Genomic DNA, 7,686 nt, shown 5'->3' with positions numbered 1-7,686 from the left:
CTGTGTGGGAGTTCAAACTTACATGATCATGTGGTAGACCCTTGCTCTCTCCTGTGTGAAAGCTTCAGTAGCAAGACATTACAGTAGTCAGTGATTGCATAATCACATTTTGGGGCAGGGGGTGATGTTGGGGTCTTAACCCTAGTTTGCAGTGGTAGCCCAAGTTAACCTGTTACTTGTAATCCTGCCTTTAGTTTCCAAGGTGCTGAAATTACAGGAATGAGGTCTTGACTACACAAACACATACACACCGGAACTTTTAAGGTTTGGGTTTAGATAATTTGTCAGGAATATAAACCATCGAGAATAATTTTGCTGTGTAAGGCACCAAGGAAGATTTGAGTTCTTCATAGACTCTTGGACTCACAAAGTGTGTCTCATTCCAAACTGATTCAGCTGCCATGTACATTGAGATATTATGTACATAGGCAAATCTTCAGATGTAATCTAGTGGACTTTATCTGTAAAGCTTGGGCTTCTAACCCAGTGAATGGTTAGAAAGGAAAACTAGGGTGTTTTTTTTTGGGGGGGGGGTTGTTTTGAGATGCTAAGGGTCTTTACCACACTGCCCTGCTTCATTTGTTAGGATGATAACACCCAATTCATGAATGTCGAGAAAGCACTTAGAATGGTTCCTGCCACAATACCACTTGCTATTTCATTTTTCAGGATGAGAACTTGAAGGAAACAATGAGTTTGGTTGCATAAAGCTACCTTAGAGGCTGAGAGCTATATCTTTTTGATTTTGAAACGTCTCTTTGTACCCCAGGCTGAACTTGTGGTGATGTCAGTAGTCTTGGGACTGCAAGTATGTGCCACCACGTCTGGCTGATTGGTTGATTTTTGTTTGAGACTGCTAACTGTAAATCACCTTGTAGCCAGGCTGATCGTAAGACACCTTGATCAGCATTCCAAGTGCTGAGTTAGAGATGGGAGCTGTCATGCCTCTCTTAAGATCTCTGACTTTCTCATAAAGTGATTGGAGGTGTTCTTGAGAGTTAGGTTTTCTTGAAAGATCAGCAAAATGCTAAACACATCTGGCTTTGTAATACGTTCTTAGGGCTTCAAAAATGGATAGCTTGTCCCATACCCACCATATGGAATATGTGCATTTTAGTTATTTTGTGTAAATACCTGCTTCTGTACAAATGCATTTGATATGTGTCTTCATTTGAAATAATTCTTAAAGTGTGTGCCATCTGTAGTATTAGGTTTTAGCTTTGGGGAGGGTTAGTTAGCATTGATAACACTGTGTACCTGAGGGTTGGATAGGTGACTCGGCAAATGAGTGTGCCTAGTGCTCTTCCTTAGAAACTCCCAACACTTATGGGAACATTCTAGCTTCATGGGCAGTACACATGCTGCCACCAAGCCTAACCTGGGTTTGATCCCCAGGGCCCAGAGAACTACTTATTCTTAGACTTGTATGCAAGCATCCACACACAATATAAAAACTAAAACTTGCAGAGTCCTGTTTTTATCTTCCCTCAGACTACATTTCTGTCCAAGTAAAAATGAGTTTTGTAGAATAAATGTAAATCCATTTTTATCACAACAGCTAAGTGCTTCTTTGCTTTGAGTAGAAATGCATTCTTCACATGACAAGTTTGAGGCAGGGCCCATACATATATAGCCTTGGCTGGCCTATAACTTTACAGAATTTAAATTTCCAAAATCAAAACTAGGCTTTTAATTTTGAGATTAAAATTGTGAGTACTGGGATTAAAGGTGTGGTCCACATGAGATACTTAATATCAAGCTGAAGTAGATTGTAGGTTACTTTTAAATAAATTGATACTCTTGAATATTGCTCCTGATTTTGTCTGCAATTGTCACAGAATTTCTCGATAGTAACTAGGCATATAGGGTTTTGAGCTTTTAATCCCAGCACTCCAAAGTCTGAGGATTGCAGCAAGTTTCAGGCCAGCCTGGGTTGTATGAGACCTTTAGGATTTGAAGTTATTTGTATCTGGGGTGGTGAAACATACAAAAACAGTTCAGCAGTTAATTTGCTAATTTACTCAGAAATTAATAGGACATCTTTCCAATGTATTTTCAAGGTTCAGTCAAGGGCAGGAACTGTTAGTGAAAGACATCACATAAGCAGTCTCTGTGAGTATTTGTGTGTGTTTCTGTCAGCATTGGCTCAAACACTTGTGTCGACATTTCTCAAACCTATATGTAAAACCCATGGCAAATTTAAGTTTGTTGACCTTTATTGCATGCTTGTGGTTTTTTGTCCCTCCATCACTAAAGATTGATTCAAACATGCAGATGACTGTGCTTGAGGCTTTCTGTTGGGTCACATCTTTCTACTCTTATGAAAGACGTAGGTTTTTGGTTTTGTTTTTAATTCTCTGTCCACACCTATGAGAAAAGTACTCCACCAGAGTGGTATTTCTCAAGGAAACCCCACCTTGGACTTATGGCATATATCTAATATAACTACATAGTGTACTAAATGGCTTCTATCATTAAGCTTTGGGGTTATTGTTACTGTAAAGCCATTTTGCAGTAAAAACGTATTAAAGAATGGTTACTCTGCCAGCTCATCAGTTGTTAGCCATTTGTGTTCCACATTATACAGAAATAAACTACATACTTTCTTTTTGAACTACATACTTCTAAGAGTGCCGTTTTTAGTTTAACTTAGTTGGCGTAAAGATTAGATTGTGTTGAATATCTAGGGTCACAGCAGTTTTAACATTCCTAGATTACATCAGATAAGAAAAAATGATGTCAGATGATACCTATTTGAAACATGTTCAATCTACACATTGTGTTGTTGGCATGGCTTTTAAGCATTGGGGTGATATGTTTGAATCTTTAAAAGACAGTAAGGCTTTGTGGTGAATTAAAGAGTAGCTTATCGATTGAGATCTGTAACTAGCAGGCAGCCCACATTATAACTGGTGTTTCTGCTGTGTAAAACATAAGGACTATGTAATTGAATACTAAGGATTGTACAAGTAAATACTAGATGAAGAAATTATAAAAGGGTTATACTAGTACATTCCTGGAGTGCTAGAACCAGGGTATGAAATAGATTAACAGTAAGGTTACTTTAATCCCCTCATAGGGTACTATCTTCGCTCAAATTTATTCAAAATTTTCTTAAAAGGTTTTCTGTTGTTTTACCCAGAATAGTAGTAATTTAAATTTTTTTCCATTTTAAAGCCATGGTTGTTTTCGAATTTGTCTCTTCAACACAATTCATTCAATTTTATTTAATTTCTACCAGGTCCGATTTAGGCTTAGCTAAATGCAATGTGTCGAAGCAAAAATTAGAAATGGTGGGAGTTTGCTTACCAGATCATGTTCAGACTGGAGCGCTCAGCACTGCATGAGTTTAATTTATGCTTTTAAAGGCCTTACCTTCTTCAAAGAGATGATAATATATGGCCATTTCTGTTTGGCCTGGAGGTAAAATAGCCATGAGCTACAGTTACTAAGAACATCAGGAGCAAGTTGGTTAGGCTGAATTCCCATAATCTAGCAGGAAACAAATGCTCTGGTGTCTAAGTGCTGAGGTAGCCTAAGTTACATTCTAGCCAAATGAGTTTTTCTGGCCATCGTCTGAATTAGGGATGATATTTTAAAAAAGATTTCTATTAAAGTGTACCAGAAGGGACAGTTTATATTTACTATATATGTTATATATGTGGTTATTAAAGGGCTAATAACAAAAAAAAAGAACATTTTTTAACTTTACTTACTCAAAATACTGTTAACTAAGTAGGTTTGTACAGTGTTTTAAATTCCTTATACAGGTGCTTCAATAGAAATTTAATGTAATTATATACATAATTTTAAACTTCTTGACAACTACATCCTAAAAAATAAAAAGGGTGAAATTAGTTATTGTGTATTTTTACTTAACCCAGTATATCCAAAGTAGTATCCCATATCCCAGCACTTGGGAGACAAAAGTAGGCAGATCTCTTGTCTGTTTGAGGCCATCTTGGTCTATATAAGTGAGTCCCAAGCCAGGCAGGGATACATAGTACAAGTGTGGGTTCCAGGTCAGGCAGACCTGCACAGTAAGATTTTACCCAAAAATAAAGCCTGTGACTGGTTAAATTACATCCTCTTTTGCACCTTAGTGCCTTCATCTATATAGATTAAATGATGATGTGGATAATGGGTTAAGTAGCAAACACACTATTAAATGTAGTTAAAGTTTCACTTTCTCTTTTTAAAACTTACATATACATATATTTGTTTGTGTGGGTGTATGTTATGTTCAAGTGCACTCAGAGGCCAGAAGAGGGGGTTGTAAGTCATCTCATGGGTGCCGGGAGCCAAACTTGGGTCTTCTGAAAGAACTGAAAGTGTTCTTAACTACTGAGCCATCTCTTCACCATCCCCTTACCCCTTGCCCCCAAAATACCCCCTCCCACAAAAGAAAATGCAAGGTCTTACTGCGTAGCCGAGGCTGACTTCAAACTCACTGTCCACCTGCCTTAACTTGGCCAGTGCTGGTATTAGGGCATGCATCACCATACCTGGCTTTTCACATTACTTTAAACACAGCTAAGAACCTCTGCAAAAGGCCTATTCATGGGTTGTTTAGGAGGCCTGATTATGGCCAGTGGATTGAAATAGTCTTTTCTACTGAACTAAAATTAATGTAGTGGAATGAAAATGGAATCCCACCACTAGGCTTTCTGCTATGCTTGCTGTTCTTAAGCTGGAGTCTATAAGTCAGTGAAATTACATTCTATATTTGGTATCTGTTTCTTGTTGCTGAAATTGCATTCTATATTTGATCAAAAGAAGTCTGTGTCTTGAAGACTGTAGATCTAAGTGGCCTTTTGGGGGATGAAACGAGTACTTTTAGATGTCACACAAGTCAAGGATACCAAGTTTACCTCCTTTTCAGAGACATGAGAAGCCTAGTACCTTTTCTCTTTGTGTCAGAGGTATCAAGAATGGATGTGTAGGTTGATGGAGAACATTCATTGATGAGGCACTAAAATAGCATACTAGTTGACCAGGCCTGGTGGCACACATCTTTAATCCCAGCACTCTATCAGGAGTTAAAAACAAATGAGTCTCTATGAGGTTGAGGCTAGCCTGATCTACACAGTGAGTTCCAATCTAGTCAAAGACTATAAAATCAGACCCTTTCTCAAAAATAAACAGAAAACCATCATCTTTCTGTTATTGGAGATGTTTCCTCTGACCATAACGAGATGTTATTGGACTATGTGCTGGAATCATGGCAACTAGAGTAGAATAATATATTGGGAGCCAGATCTATGATGATGGGTTAGAAGACCCTCCCCTGGATTCAAGTCATTACTTCTCCCTATCTTAGTCTAACATCTTAGGAGATCTTTGACTACATATAGAAGTAAAATATTGACAATAGGACTCTGAGTTTGCATCCATGCTGAGGTGGGACTTTGTAGTGATACCTCTGTTTGCAGGATCACCCACATACCTGTAAATAACTCCACGCCTATGCTCTGTAAGAAAGCACAATAAACTCATTGTTCATACTAAGTTGAACATTGGTGAAATGATGTTTCAGTTTGCTGATGATGCCCATCAGGGTGGTTGGACTTTCATTTGTGTCTCCCCAGGAAACGGTAACAACACTTGCCCTCTACTTATAGTAGCTGTAGTGGTTTGACAGAGAATGGTCCCTGTAAGCTCACATGTTTGAATGTTTGGTCCCAGTTAGTGAAACTGTTTGGGAAAGATTAAGAAGTGTTGCCTTATTGGAGGAGGTGTGACCTTGTTGGGGTTGGGGGATATCAATGGGAGTAAGAAGTAGCCATCCCAGGCCCAGTCTCACTCTTTCTAACTCCATCTTGCAGACAAGCTATAGGCACATGGCTACTGTTCCAGCACCATGCTTGTCTGCCACCATGCTTCCCACCAGGATGGTTATGGACTAACCCTCTAGGCTGTAAGCAAGCCCCAACTGGATGCTTTTCTTTATAACTTGCCTTGGTCTTGGTGTTTCTTCACAGCAGTAGAACAGTTACTATGACAGTGGCGCCTATCTGAAATCCAGCACTCAAGAGGTAGAGGCAGGAGGATTGTCACAAGTTTGAACCTACATGGTCTGTATGGCAAGTTCCAAGCCATTTAGGGCTACATAGTGAGATCCTGTCTCAAAAAAGCAACTCTTCCTATTCTTCCCCCTCCTTCCCCTCCTCCTCCCGCTCCTCCTGTTCCTCCCCTACCTCCTCCTCCTCATCTTCATCTTCATGGTTGTTTTGCCTTGCCATTTTGCTGATGTCTCTTTTCTATTACTCCTCTCAAACACAGATCGTGGTCTCACTTTGGCAAGTATTTCTAAGCCAAGATTGTGAATTTCAAGTATTAACTTATACATTTGTCTTAACCTTTAAAGTCCAAATGTTTTATTGTATTCCTAGCTGAAATTGTATGATGGAAATATTTTATGGCTGGAACAGTAGAGAGGTTCAGTCTTAGTCTATTTGGAACAGAGGCACATTATCATCATCATCACCCCTCTTTTGATGGACAATTTCTACTTGACCTTGCATCCCAAACTACTATTGCAGGATAGATAGATATCTTAGAATCAATCTTTGAAGCTTTTCTAATCTTTCTAATCCTTTCTAATCTTTTGATCCAAACACAAACTTGATAAGGATTGTTTAAGTCGTATTGAAGAATGGAAAGGTAGCTTAAATATTTTAATGAACTCATGTTGTGAGGAATATTAAAAAAGAATGGCAAATTTCCTCACTACCGAGGGCCACATGGCACCCGCGGGGTGTTCTCTCAGCATGCTCTCTGGCCCGGAGCTCCCGAAATCTCTCCACCCAGCTTGCTAAATTCCCACTGTCCAGTCACTACCACGCCAGCCCCATGCTTCAAAACCCCCATGGCCTTTGTGGTACACATCAGGCAAACCCATGCTTTGCTGCTGCACCTTTCTGGAACCCAATCAAGCACCTTTCTGGGACTCAAATCGAGCAACCTTGTGAAGAAAAACACCACACAAACTTAGTTCAGAAACAATGGTAACTCAATCTTTGGGTGTAACAACTAGAATGCTAACCTTGTAAGCCATACTAAATCTAAATCCTCTAGGAGACACTAGTAGCTACATCTTGTCCTCACACTGCCCCATCCCTCCCCCAAAAAATAAAAATAAAATAAAAAGTATCTCCTGCTTCCTCACTCCCTCTGTCCAACCAGGAAGTCTCTCCTACTCACCCAGTGATTGGCTCTATTCATTAGGGGATGGTTTACAAGTCCTCTGAATACAGACTCAGTCTTCCTCTGCACTCTTTGTCTGCAACTCCTCCCGGGAGAGCAGAATTAACATCAAAATACAAACAGCACCAGGCCCATCCATAACACTTCACTCTTTTTGTTCTAATAAGAAACAAAACTTTTCTCTCAAAGATAAATTGAGCACAACTATTACCATTTTGTAATTTATAAAGTACAAGATAGACCTAACACCCAGTCCGTCATTTTTGTCAATAAAATAGAACACTGTCATCTATTCTAACTTAGAAGACTTATAATTCTACACCTGACTTATGTCCTGACTTTAGATTGTATGCCATCTGAAAACCATCCTTTCAAATCTGTTCTCTCAATGTTAAATAGCCTGGGTTGGCTATGAGACTATAAGCAAGATAGATAGATAGATAGATAGATAGATAGATAGATAGATAGATAGATAGATAG

Source organism: Grammomys surdaster, unplaced genomic scaffold, assembly GCF_004785775.1.
Source record: "Grammomys surdaster isolate TR1022 unplaced genomic scaffold, NIH_TR_1.0 141, whole genome shotgun sequence".
Classification (NCBI taxonomy): domain Eukaryota; kingdom Metazoa; phylum Chordata; class Mammalia; order Rodentia; family Muridae; genus Grammomys; species Grammomys surdaster.
The sequence above is the reverse complement of the archived record's forward strand: the minus strand, read 5'-3'. Positions refer to the sequence as shown.